Below are 11,555 nucleotides of genomic sequence, written 5' to 3'. Positions count from 1 at the left end.
GCCTCTGTTGTATCTAATGTGGAAGGAATTACTCGGTATTGTTACTGTTAGGCTAACTCACCACCTACTTCTCTGTGAATGTGGATGAGAGCAATAAAACAGAATAATCCCAGATGATTAATTTCTCCTGAGGGAAATGGAGACTTGGGAAAGCCAGACTGGTAGACTCAGGATGCACTAGGAAACAGGAATTGGGAGGGCACATAATTGGTCACAAGACTCAACATGCCTCAAACTAAGAGAAGCGTGTAGTTATAACAAAATTAAAAAAAAAATCAGTAAGGCATTTTGCTTTTGGAAAGATGCAGTCGATGTTCTTTCCCTTAATATTCCAGCTAATTACAACTGAAAACCCTGGACGTGATAGGCAAAACAAACAGAAAAGGATGAAAAGTGGAAAGAAGTCAGTCAAGCGTGGGGCCCAAGAAGCAACATGGTGAAACTGTGTATCATTGGAGACCTCACAGGGAACTGAGACTCCCTCCAGAGACAGAGAGGGATTGCAAGGGTGTTGGTAATTGCCTTCCTGGGTATGTATCCCAGGGAAATAAAAGCCTGTGTTGATACAAAACACATGCACGGACGTTTGTGGCCGCTTTATTTGTGATAATCCCAAACTAGAAACCATACAAATGTCCTTCATTGGTTGAATGGTTAAGCTAGCTGTGGCATATCCCTATCATGAAATAGAAGTAATCAATAAACAGAAACAAATATTGACCTATGCACCAACCTGGATAGATCTGTAGAGAATTATGCCAAGCAGTCAAAAGGCCACTGTCAAAAGGTTAGAAATACTATAATTTCACTTCCTATAAATAAATAACTCAGGAATGTAAGATGTACTAGTTGTTGGCAGGGGCTAAGAAGAGCCGGAGGGTAGAAGGGAAATGTTCTTGACAATAAAAGACAACACAAGACACCTTTGTGGTAATGGAAATGTTCTGTATCTTGACTACCGATGTGAACATCTTGATGGTGGTAGCATAAGAAATAAAACCCATGAGACAGATGAGAAAAGAAGAGGGACCTTACAGCTCAGGAAAGAACCTGAGACTTAAAACATGAAGTCAGATACCTGAAAAAAATGGACTCTGACTCTAAGAATCTAAGATATTTGATTTTATTTTAATTTTTTTCCCAAGATTGTCTTTGACTTCCAGTTAACTTATAGCGTAATATTCGTTTCAGGTGCACAATATAGTGAGTCAACAAATCCATACAACACCAAGTGCTCATCACAAGTGCACTCCTTAATCCCCATCACCTGTTTCACCCCCACCCCCCATCTCCCCTCTGGTAACCATCAGTTTTTTCTGTACAGTGAAGAGTCTGTTTTTTGGTTTGCCTGTCTCTTTTTTTCCCCTTTTGCTCGCTTGCTTTGTTTCTTAAATTCCACACATGAGTGAAATCATAATGCATTTGTCTTTCTCTGACTGACTTATTTTGCTTAGCATAATACTCTCTAGCTCCATCCATGTCCTTGCAAATAGCAAGATTTTGTTTTTTAATGACTGAATAATATTCCGATGCGTGTGTGTGTGTGTGTGTGTGTGTGTGTGTGTTTATACATACACACACATACATACATTCATACCACTTCTTTATTAATTCGTTAATCCATGGACACTTGGGCTGCTTCCGTAATTTGGGTATTGTAGATAACACTGCTATAAACATCGCAGTGCATGTATCCGTTTGAATTACTATTTTTGTATTTGGTTAAATACCTAGCAGTGCACTTTCTGGATCACGGGATAGTTCGATTTTTAAGTTTTGAGGAACCTCTATGCTGTTTTCCACAGTGGCTGCACCAGTTTGCGTTCCCACCGGTAGTGCAAGAGGGTTCCTTTTCGTTCACATCCTCGCCCAAACCGGTTGTTTCCCGTGTTGTTGATTTGAGCCGTTCTGACAGTTGTCAGGTGCTCCTTGTAGTTTTGATTAGCATTTCCCTGATGATGAGTGATGTTGAGCACTTTTGCAGGTGTCTGTTAGCCATCTGTGTGTCTTCTTTGGAAAAATCTCTTTACATGTCTTATGTTCATTTTTTTTTTTTTTTTTTGAGTAGCAGGCAAAGCTTTATTAGAATAAGAGATTAGAAAGTAAGAATAGTAGGAAAGCTCTCCTTGTAGAGAAGGGACATTCAAAAGTGAATTCCTGAAACTATCAGCAAGGGTCCTTTTATAAAGTTCTGGTTGCCCCCCCCCCCCATCCTTTCTCCTGCATTCCTACCTTTATTGGCCTGATAACTCTAGATGCTGGACTGTCTGTTCCTGATTGACTTGTTTCCATTATATGAGGGGTGGTCTATATCTATACTGTTCCATATGAGTCACACATTTCATGATCTACTTATTTTTAGTCTGGTCTTTTCACAAATTCCTGAGGGGAACCTGAGAGGGGGTAGGTGGGGTCTGTTACATTCTTAAGAGGAACCTTACCCCTGAGAGGGTTTGCTGTGGCCAGGCACTCCCAGCATTGTTACAAAACAGGTGTTTTTCCTCACCCTGGAACCTCAGGTCCTATCCTTTCCCACTCTGCCTATTTTCTCCTATCTTTTTCCCTATCATATTTCCCCCCTCTGAACATGTGAGTCCTCACTGCTGTTAGGAATTGGGGCAAAAACCAATATTAACTGCTTCCTGACTCAGGGGGACAGTGACAGGGGAATGAATGGCAGTCAGGGCAGGTTCAGAGGTCGATCCAGAGGTCTGATAAAATGGGAGGAGGTTTGGAACATCCGGGCCAGCAAAATTTTCTTGGATGTCTTATTTTTCTGGCATATGCAGCAGCTTCTACAAATGACATACAAAAAGAATATTAGACCAACAAGCATTAATATTCCAAATGCAATGCCTCCTAGGGAGGAGTTCACACCGTAGGAAGGAAAGATACATTGTAGCCATCTAAAAAATCCCTCACATATCTGGTCATTTTTTAAAAAAATCAATTGAACTATAGTTTTTCCTCCCTCTTCCATACTTATTTGGATCTTGTGATATTGCTGGTTAGAATATTTAAGCACCTGAACTATTTTATGGTCCTGAATCCTGAATTTCTTCTTTGGCCATCCACTTTCCATGGGAACAGCTCCATGAGGTGTATTTAATTTTACCTCAAGGAAAGACTGCTCTTCAATATCCAGATTACTATAAATTTAGGCAGCTGTTTATCTGTCCTGGAGTTAGTAGCACTTATTGTCCCTAATTTAGTCATAATGTCTCTTTCTAGCAAGGCAGTGGGGCTCTCTGGCATTATCAGAAAAGAATGTGAAAAAATCAAGTCTCTCCAGTCCACTCCGTTGGCTGAGAGAAAAAAATTGTCCTAGGTTTTCCAGTGACTCTAATTGTCATGCCGTATTTGGGTAGTTGGCCTTGAGTGGAAAGGAGGGCAGAAGGAAGGAAATCATCCAGTTTTCTTTCTAGAGTTACCTGAAGCTCTGGGTTTCTGACAGGTAGTTGGTTTGAGGGAGCCACCGTGAAGAACCACTGGCCCGTCAGTCCCTTTCAGAGGCATTGGTCATCGGAGCCCTCACAGATTGAGGTCTCCGAGGGCATTCAGATTTCCACTGATTGTTTCCATACAAGGGTCATGGCTTATAGGGTTTCAACTTTTATTGTTCCCTCTGAGGGCTGTCTCGTTTCCTGGCCACGTAAGTGGCACTTGGTGCCAGGACCTCAGAAAGTCTGGTCTGACACAGTACATAAGGCTGCAACTGAGGCTTCAGATTTTTTCTTAAGCCTTCTTTCCTGTTCATTATTCTCCTCTTGATTTCGGTTGCAATATACCCAATTGTCAGCTTGTAAGACCTCCTCCAGGGTCCCTTCTGGGCCAACAGCCATTTTTTGCAGTTTTCTCTGAATATCCCAGGCTGATTGAATGACAAATTTGTCCTTCAGAATTGACTCTGCCTCAGGGGTATCAGGGAAGATAGACTTTAAGGAGAGCCTCCCTTAACCTCTCCAGGAAGGCCACCGGGGTTTCATCCTGTGTCAAGGATAGTGGCTAATTTAGCAAAATTGAAAGGTTTAAGTTTAGACCTCCTTAATTCCTCCAAGACACAAGCTTGTAAGTGGTGATGATACTGAATTCCCCAATGGGATGGTCATAGTCCCAATAAGGATCTTGGGATGGGACTGCCTGAGCTCCAGTATGGAACTGGAAGTTCCCTATAGGACCTCCAGACCCATGATAATTAATGAGTTGCTCATCCCCGTATCCCTCAGCCGCTGCCAGAACCCCAAGCTTCTCCGTCTCGTTAAGAGTCTGATTCAACAAAAGCATTATACCTTCCCAGGTCAACTCGAAAACAGAAGTAATATTCTGAAAAGCCTCTATATACTTATCTGGATCATCAGAAAATTTACCTAGATCACCTTTTATCCCTCTTATACCTTATAATGAAAAAGGTACTTGTAATCTTATCAGAGTGGTGCCTCCCTTTATCCCTCCTCCTGGCACTCTAGCTCCTTTAGGGGAAATCCACCTGTTATATTATGGGGAGGGCCCAGATGAGGTGGGCAGCAGGGAGCAGAAGTGCGTGTTATATAGATCGGTTATATAGATTGAGGACCTGAGGAGGAGGAGGTTGATGTGGGGGGCTTCCCTTCCTCCTTCTCTAGGTCTGCCTTGGGTACAGCCAGGGGGCCCTTAGTTCTTTCCCCTTCTCATTGCTGGACCTTGCAAAGGGCTCCAGGAAGCCAAGGTTGACCTTGCATTGCCTACACATGGCCCAATTTTTTCTTAAGGCCCAAACACTGAACAGAGGGGACAGTTCCCCATTTCGCCTCAGGTTTGCAAAACAAGTCCAATTGTAGGATAGTATTATAATTGACTGTTTCCTCTGGCAAACAGGTTTCCTCTTCCAATTTGTATTGGGACCAACCCTTGGTGCAAAAGAAAATGAGTTGCTGACCTTGGTTGGGGAATTGCCAATTTATAGGCAAGAGGAGGAAAAGGTGTCCCTTATCTCAGTTTCCTATAGATGGCCAGGAGAAACCTCATTTCCTGGCCCTGCACTTCGGCTGGCTATGCGACTGGCAGCCAAAAGTCCTGTCAGTCTTGCGAGATTCTGGGATTGGTCGCTCTTACCCAGGCTTGACCCCCTACCTCTGAGAGCCGACCTTGTCTTGCCCAATTTCTCCTACCCCTCCGTTTCCTGCCTGTGAGACCTTGGGGGTATCGGCTGACCAAGCAAGACTCCCCTGGTTGTAGAAGGATGCACTCATTTTGTTTTGGCCCAACAGTAATTTATGTATCAAAAATGATTTCTTGTAAGGGTAAAATTGGGGACTAAAAGGCTCAAAGTCGTGGTCTGTTCTCCTGCCTTCATCAGCAATGCCCACATAAATGTTCCAGCCATGTGGGTATCCACTTTAGAGTATCTAGGTTTTTACAAATTGGCATAACGTGGACTAAGTGTAGCAAAATGGCTCCCATGTATCCCGGTAACAGCCCTTCATTTATCACCCACCCCTCATATGGCACAGGCATCCATTCCTCTGCTAAACAGAAACCACACAAATGTGAAACATTTGGAAGCCAGCAGCGAGGGTATCACCACCAGGTACCCAGCTATTGGATCAGAGGAGGGGGAATTTTAATCTTATACCAGTGTACTTTTAAAATCCATTCATTTTAATCCATCCTGACCACACAAAAAATTCCTTTCCACAGATTTCCCTTCCCTCCTGCAACTTTCCTTTGCATTTAGATTTTGTCCCAAGCCATTCCTCTCCAAACAACCAGTCTCATTTAGGACAACATTATTTTCTTTTACCTTCAACAAAAATATATTTCCATTTCTTCTCTATATTTTTTTACACATCTGTTCTACAAACAGCATTGCTTTCCTTTTTTCCCATCAGTCTTAACTACATTTAGCAGAATTTTAACTCTTAGAAACCTTAGTCTCCAGTGAAAATGAATTACTAACCAATTGTGAGCAGTTATATCAGAATTCCTTAGATGGCAAGCTTGTAAATTAATTAAGCACAAAGCATGTTTTCCAACAGACCCAATATCCTTAATTTTTCTGCAATGAATCAAAAGCACAGAGCCTTGTTTAGTAAGTAATGCCTCAGCATTCCTTCCAATTTGGAAAAGGCCTAAATGTCCAACAAATCTAATCCAGTTTATCATCCAAGCAAAATTCTAAAGTTTTAGGTTACCAAAGACCCTGAAAGCTATCTTAACCATGACCCATGAAAACTCTGAGACCGACAAAATTAACCATCATTTTAAGTCATCTTTTTGCTAACAAATTGCAACAGATAACACAAGCTTATTTGACCTTCAGTAAACTTAGGTAGAAAAAGTTTCATATATTTAATGCTGCTGACTCTAAAGACATGTCTATCTTAATTAAACCAACAAACTTAAATTAGTTTATGTTCCACCTGTGTCCACATAAAAATCAATCAATTTGTTCCCCATTGTTGATTTTTACCTGGGGCTCCAGTGGGGAAATCTGAAGGGGGTGGTCCAAGTGATGTGTTCTTCCCTCTTTACCTGGGGGTGAGAGGAGGAGCCAGAGGTGCCTGAGGGCACTGAGGATTGTATAGGAACCAGTTTTTAGGCAGCAGAAACAGGAGGAGAGAGGGGGAAGCCTGAAGAGGTCAGGTGTTGCCAGGAAGCCTGGAATCAGATAAAAACCCAGAGGGCAGAGAAAGATGTCTCCTGGTTCTAAAGCCTGTCAGCTCAGACCAATAAGCAGATGAAGATATATCTATCTATATCTATATCTATATCTATATCTATATCTATATCTATATCTATATCTATATCTATATCTATATCTATACCTATATCTATATCTGTATCTATCTATATATCTATATCTATATATCTATATCCCAGTATAGTCCAGTTCCACTTGTTGGTAGATATATAGATAGATATAGATCCAACAAGTGGCACTGGGCAGTCCATGACCAGCCAGAGAAGATAATGAAGTTCCTCAAAACAAAACAAGTTGGCAGCTGCTTGGGAATATTCCTTAAAGTCCCCATCCTGAGGTAGACTAAACAGACACAGTTGGTTCTAATTATCATTCTCATCTTGTGGGAGCCTGCTAAATGCCTTCTCTCCCATCCCTGATGTGGGCATCAGGGGCAGGAGGAGGGCGGTGAGCCAAGAGAGGGTTGAAGTAAGTCCTGCTCTGTGCTCTGCAAGAGACATTTGAAAATTAAAGGTCCAAAAAATGGGGACCTGAGAGGTGAGTCATGCCGGAGTGGCAGAAATGGAAGCAAGTAGAGGACCACCTTCCTCTGTAGTTGAGAAACCTGTAAGTAGTAGGACCTCTTGGAAGTCACCTAGATCACTCCTAGGAGGATATCTGAGGGATCAGTCCTGGGTCTTTCCACTCATTTCCCAAAGGGAGAGGCTGGCCAAGACAGGAAGAGGGCAATTCCACTGGATACCGAAATGGGTGGTCAGGGATTGGGTTCTGCTAATGACCTGCAGGCATCCATCAGGGAGGAGCCTTGGTTGGGACCATCAGTTTTTGTTGGGACTCCTGTGAGTTGTGTGCATCCAGAAGTTTTTCTCAAAAGGAGATTGGGACTCCACCATACTGACTTTCCCAACTATGTTGGGGCATCACCTGGGAGAAGACCCAAGGAGCCTGCCACTGGAGACTTTAGAATGTCAGCCATGATATTCTCTCTTAACTGGCTGAGGGGTGCCCATTGTTTGGTTTGAGACTTTTATTTAGGATAGAAAGATAAGAAGAGGTACCTGCTGCTCTTGACTTAGGGTTAGAAGACCATATCTTTATATATGGTCTTTATATTTATATCTGGGAATGAATCCTCAAAGAAATGTTGCAGGATCAATACCCAGGGTTCGTTGTCTTGCCATTTCAAAGAATGAAGAGGTGGACACAAAATGAGCAGTAGGCAAGAGTTGATTATAGAGTATAAAATTAGAAAGGAAGAATAGTATGAAAGTTCTCTTTGCAGAAAGGGGGCATTCAAAGGTGAATGCCCCTTAAGTAGATAATTTGTTTTGAGTTTTATGAATTCTTTATGTATTTTGGATACTAACCCTTCATCAGATATGTCATTTGCAAATACCTTCTCTCATTCTGTAGGTTGTCTTTTTGTTTTGTTGATTGTTTCCTTTGCTCTGTAGAAGCTTTTTATTTTGATATAGTCTCAATAGTTTATTTCTGCTTTTGTTTCTCTTGTCTCAGGTGATGTATCTAGAAAGAAGTCACTGTGGCTGATGTAAAAAAAAAAGTTATTGCCTGTATTATCTTTTAGGATTTTTATGGTTTCCAGTCTCATATTTAGGTTTTTAATCAATTTTGAATTTATTTTTGTGCATGTATGGTGTAAGAAAGTGGTTCAGTTTCATTCTTCTGCATGTTACTGTCCAGTTTTCCCAGCCTCATTTGTTAAAAAGACCTTCTTTTTCCCATTGGGTATTCTTTCCTGCTTTCTCAAACATGAGTTGACCATGCAGTTCTGAGTTCATTTCTGATTTTTCTGCTCTATTGATCTCTGTACCTATTTTTGTTCCAGTACCTATTATTTTGGTCACTACAGCTTTGTAATATAACTTTAAGTCTGGAATTATGATACCTCCAGTTTTGTTTTTCTTTTTCAAGGTTGCCTTGCCTATCAGGGACTTTTGTGGTTCCATAAAAATTTTAGGACTGTTTATTCTAGCTCTGTGAAAAGTGCTGTTGGTATTTTGATAGGGATTACATTAAATTTGTAGATTGGTTTGGGTAGTAGATGCATTTTAACAATATTTGTTCTAATCCATCAACATATAATGTCTTTCCATTTCTCTGTGTCATCTTCAGTTGTTGAAGAGCTTTCAGAGTACAGGTCTTGAATCACTTGGGTTAGGTCGATTCCTAGGTATCTTAGGGTTTTTGTAAATGGGATTGATTCCTTGATTTCTCTTTCTCCTGCCTCATTATTGGTGCATAGAAATGGAACAGATTTGCGTACATTGATTTTGTATCCTGCAACTTTACTCAGTTAATTTATGAGTTCTAGCTGCTTTTTGGTAGAATCTTTGGGGTTTTCAATACATAGTAAGATACACTGGCTTTCAGTTATGGCCCAAATCCCTACTGGGCAGTTAAATGGACCTTCAAATTATGGGAATGGAATATTAAGAAAAATACATGGAGCTGAAATAAAAATTAGTGGCATGCCATATGAAGTTAGGTTTTTTTGTTTTTTGTTTTGCTATTCAAAGTGTGGTACATAGATGAGCAACAATGACATTTCCAGGTACTCTCTTGAGAATAAGGATTCTGAGGCTGCACCTAAGATCTGATGATGCATGTACACATAGTCTTAGAAGCACTGATATAATTAATTATTTGAGGGAAAATCTGGAGGGTTTGTGTGCTAGAGAAAAATGATGACAAGATGAAGAAGAATATAGTTATAAGTATTGAAAGCTTACCTGTTGGAAAGGGCTTCTTTGTGTTGCTTCTTTTCAAGTCAATTTAACTAATAAATATCAAGTAATTGCATATCCACACTTTTAATGTTTAATACCACTTAAGATGTTGGGTTCTTCCAGCACGCAACTAGAACAAGTTACTAGCACCCTTCAGGCTAGTGGTCCAGAGAATGGTCCAAAGAATGGTCCATATTGGAATATATTCTAAAGTTTTTGGACATCAAGGAAATGGAAAGATACCATGAATATTCAAGCAAAAAAAGAGGTGGTTTATTTACAAGAGGAAAAGTGACAGTATCTTTGTCTTCTCCAGAGCAATAATTGGTTAGGAAAGTTACAAGACAGAGGAGTCCCTGTATGATGACCGGGTGCCAAATACATTATTCCTGGCCCCAGAATGTTACAGAAGCTCTATCTTCTGATGTTCAAGTCAGTTACCCTTGCCTAAATGGCGACTATTTTCTTTGACTTCTTGTCTTGCGTGAGCAGATTAAAGTGACCAGTCAGTTGACAAAGCTTAACATTTAATGTAGCATTTATAGGAATCCTGGTGGAAGTAATTTTCCTTCTGGGAATAAGAGACAAAAAGCACAAATTCTTCAAGTGGTTCATAGGGAATGATTATAAGCAGGACACTCCTACTTCTAAACTTTGGTTCCCAGAACTATGTATTCTACCTATTACGAGCACCATAAAGGTAGAATAATGGTTTTTGAGTTAGAGTATGGACTGCATCCTGGATAATGGTGAACTAAGGAGGACAGGGAAGATCACAGGCAGTATGTCTGCCTTCAGCTGCACCTTAAACAGGCACTTTGATTCTTCTAACAAGCCAGAAGCTTCTAGTGGTATAGTATGTGATAGCACCAGTGTATCCGAAGATCTGCACATTTTTAAATATAAACTGGGTGCCTTATGTTTGATTTAGGCAGTATACCAGGTTAATGGACAAAAACACTCTGTATGCCCTTGGATAGAGGTACAGGTTGAGAGGCTCTCTGTGCAGGAATGTTGAACTCAGAATATTTTTTGAGTAAACATCACTGCTTCTTCCACTGGAGAACAAGCCCCATGTAATCAACAACCACCCTCAAAGGATGGTACCACATTCAGGGGGCTCTGTACCTGGCAAGTTGAACTTTGATCAGTAACATCAGCTGGATAGGTGTGGCAGATAGGCCCATGCTGTTTCTTGCTGACTACATGTTGAGTATCTATAGTGTAATCTCAAACCCAAAGGACTGACATTGGCATTGGTGTCTGTGTCGTTTAATGCAGCTGTATCACATGTGTAGATCCATATGACCACTGCTGAAATCAAGATAAGGAATTACTCTTTTAGCACAGTGATCACTTTCATGCCACCTCTTTCAAACCACACCAACTTCCTTCTGAGAACCATTCCTAACCCTTGGAATCACTAATATGTTCTCCATCCCTATACTTACATCATTTTCAGATTATTATAAAATAGAATCATACATTATGTTACCTTTTGATTCTATGTATACAATATGTCAGAAGAAAGGATGTTGGGTGAGGTTTACAGAGGATATTTCTGTACTGTCTTTGCAACTTTCTGTTACTCCAAATTATTTCAAAAAATAATAAAATACACACATTAAAGTTGTGATAATAATACTTTCTATTCTTGAAAAAATACAAATAAGCTCAGTGTCTGAAGCCTTGTTTTCCATTATAATTTTCACTAAATAAGGATCTTAGGCATATTTGGAAACAGATTGAATAGAATTTTTAGAAGTTAAATTATAACAAATGAATAAATGGATTTTTTCTTTCCTAATTGATTTCTAAAAGCCAGTAGATTAACAGTAGTGATTAAGAAATAGAATGGGCTATAAATGGGAAAATGTTTAAAATGTTTAACATTTGGTCCTAAAGAACAAAACCAAATATGTATTAATGCATAGTATAGGTGCTCTCTATTTTTTTAATAAATTCTCTGAATTTTTATATATTATATAAAAACCAGAGAAGTCTATATTGGTAAAACACACAGCAAGTATAGCACATAAAATGTGTCTTAATGGAAAACCCATTCATTTAAAAACTAAATGATATTAAAACCAAATATTTCTGTTCAATTGTTTTGATAAATCTTTTAA

General features: G+C 40.0%; 1 pseudogene; it reads left to right on the top strand.

Moving 5' to 3' along the window:
• Positions 1–5,428: 5,428 nt before the first annotated feature.
• The window catches only part of LOC102957078, a 76,504-nt pseudogene continuing 70,377 nt past the window's right edge, over positions 5,429–11,555 (top strand).

Source organism: Panthera tigris, chromosome A2 (assembly GCF_018350195.1).
Source record: "Panthera tigris isolate Pti1 chromosome A2, P.tigris_Pti1_mat1.1, whole genome shotgun sequence".
Lineage (NCBI taxonomy): Eukaryota > Metazoa > Chordata > Mammalia > Carnivora > Felidae > Panthera > Panthera tigris.
This window is presented reverse-complemented; position numbering and strand designations above follow the sequence as displayed.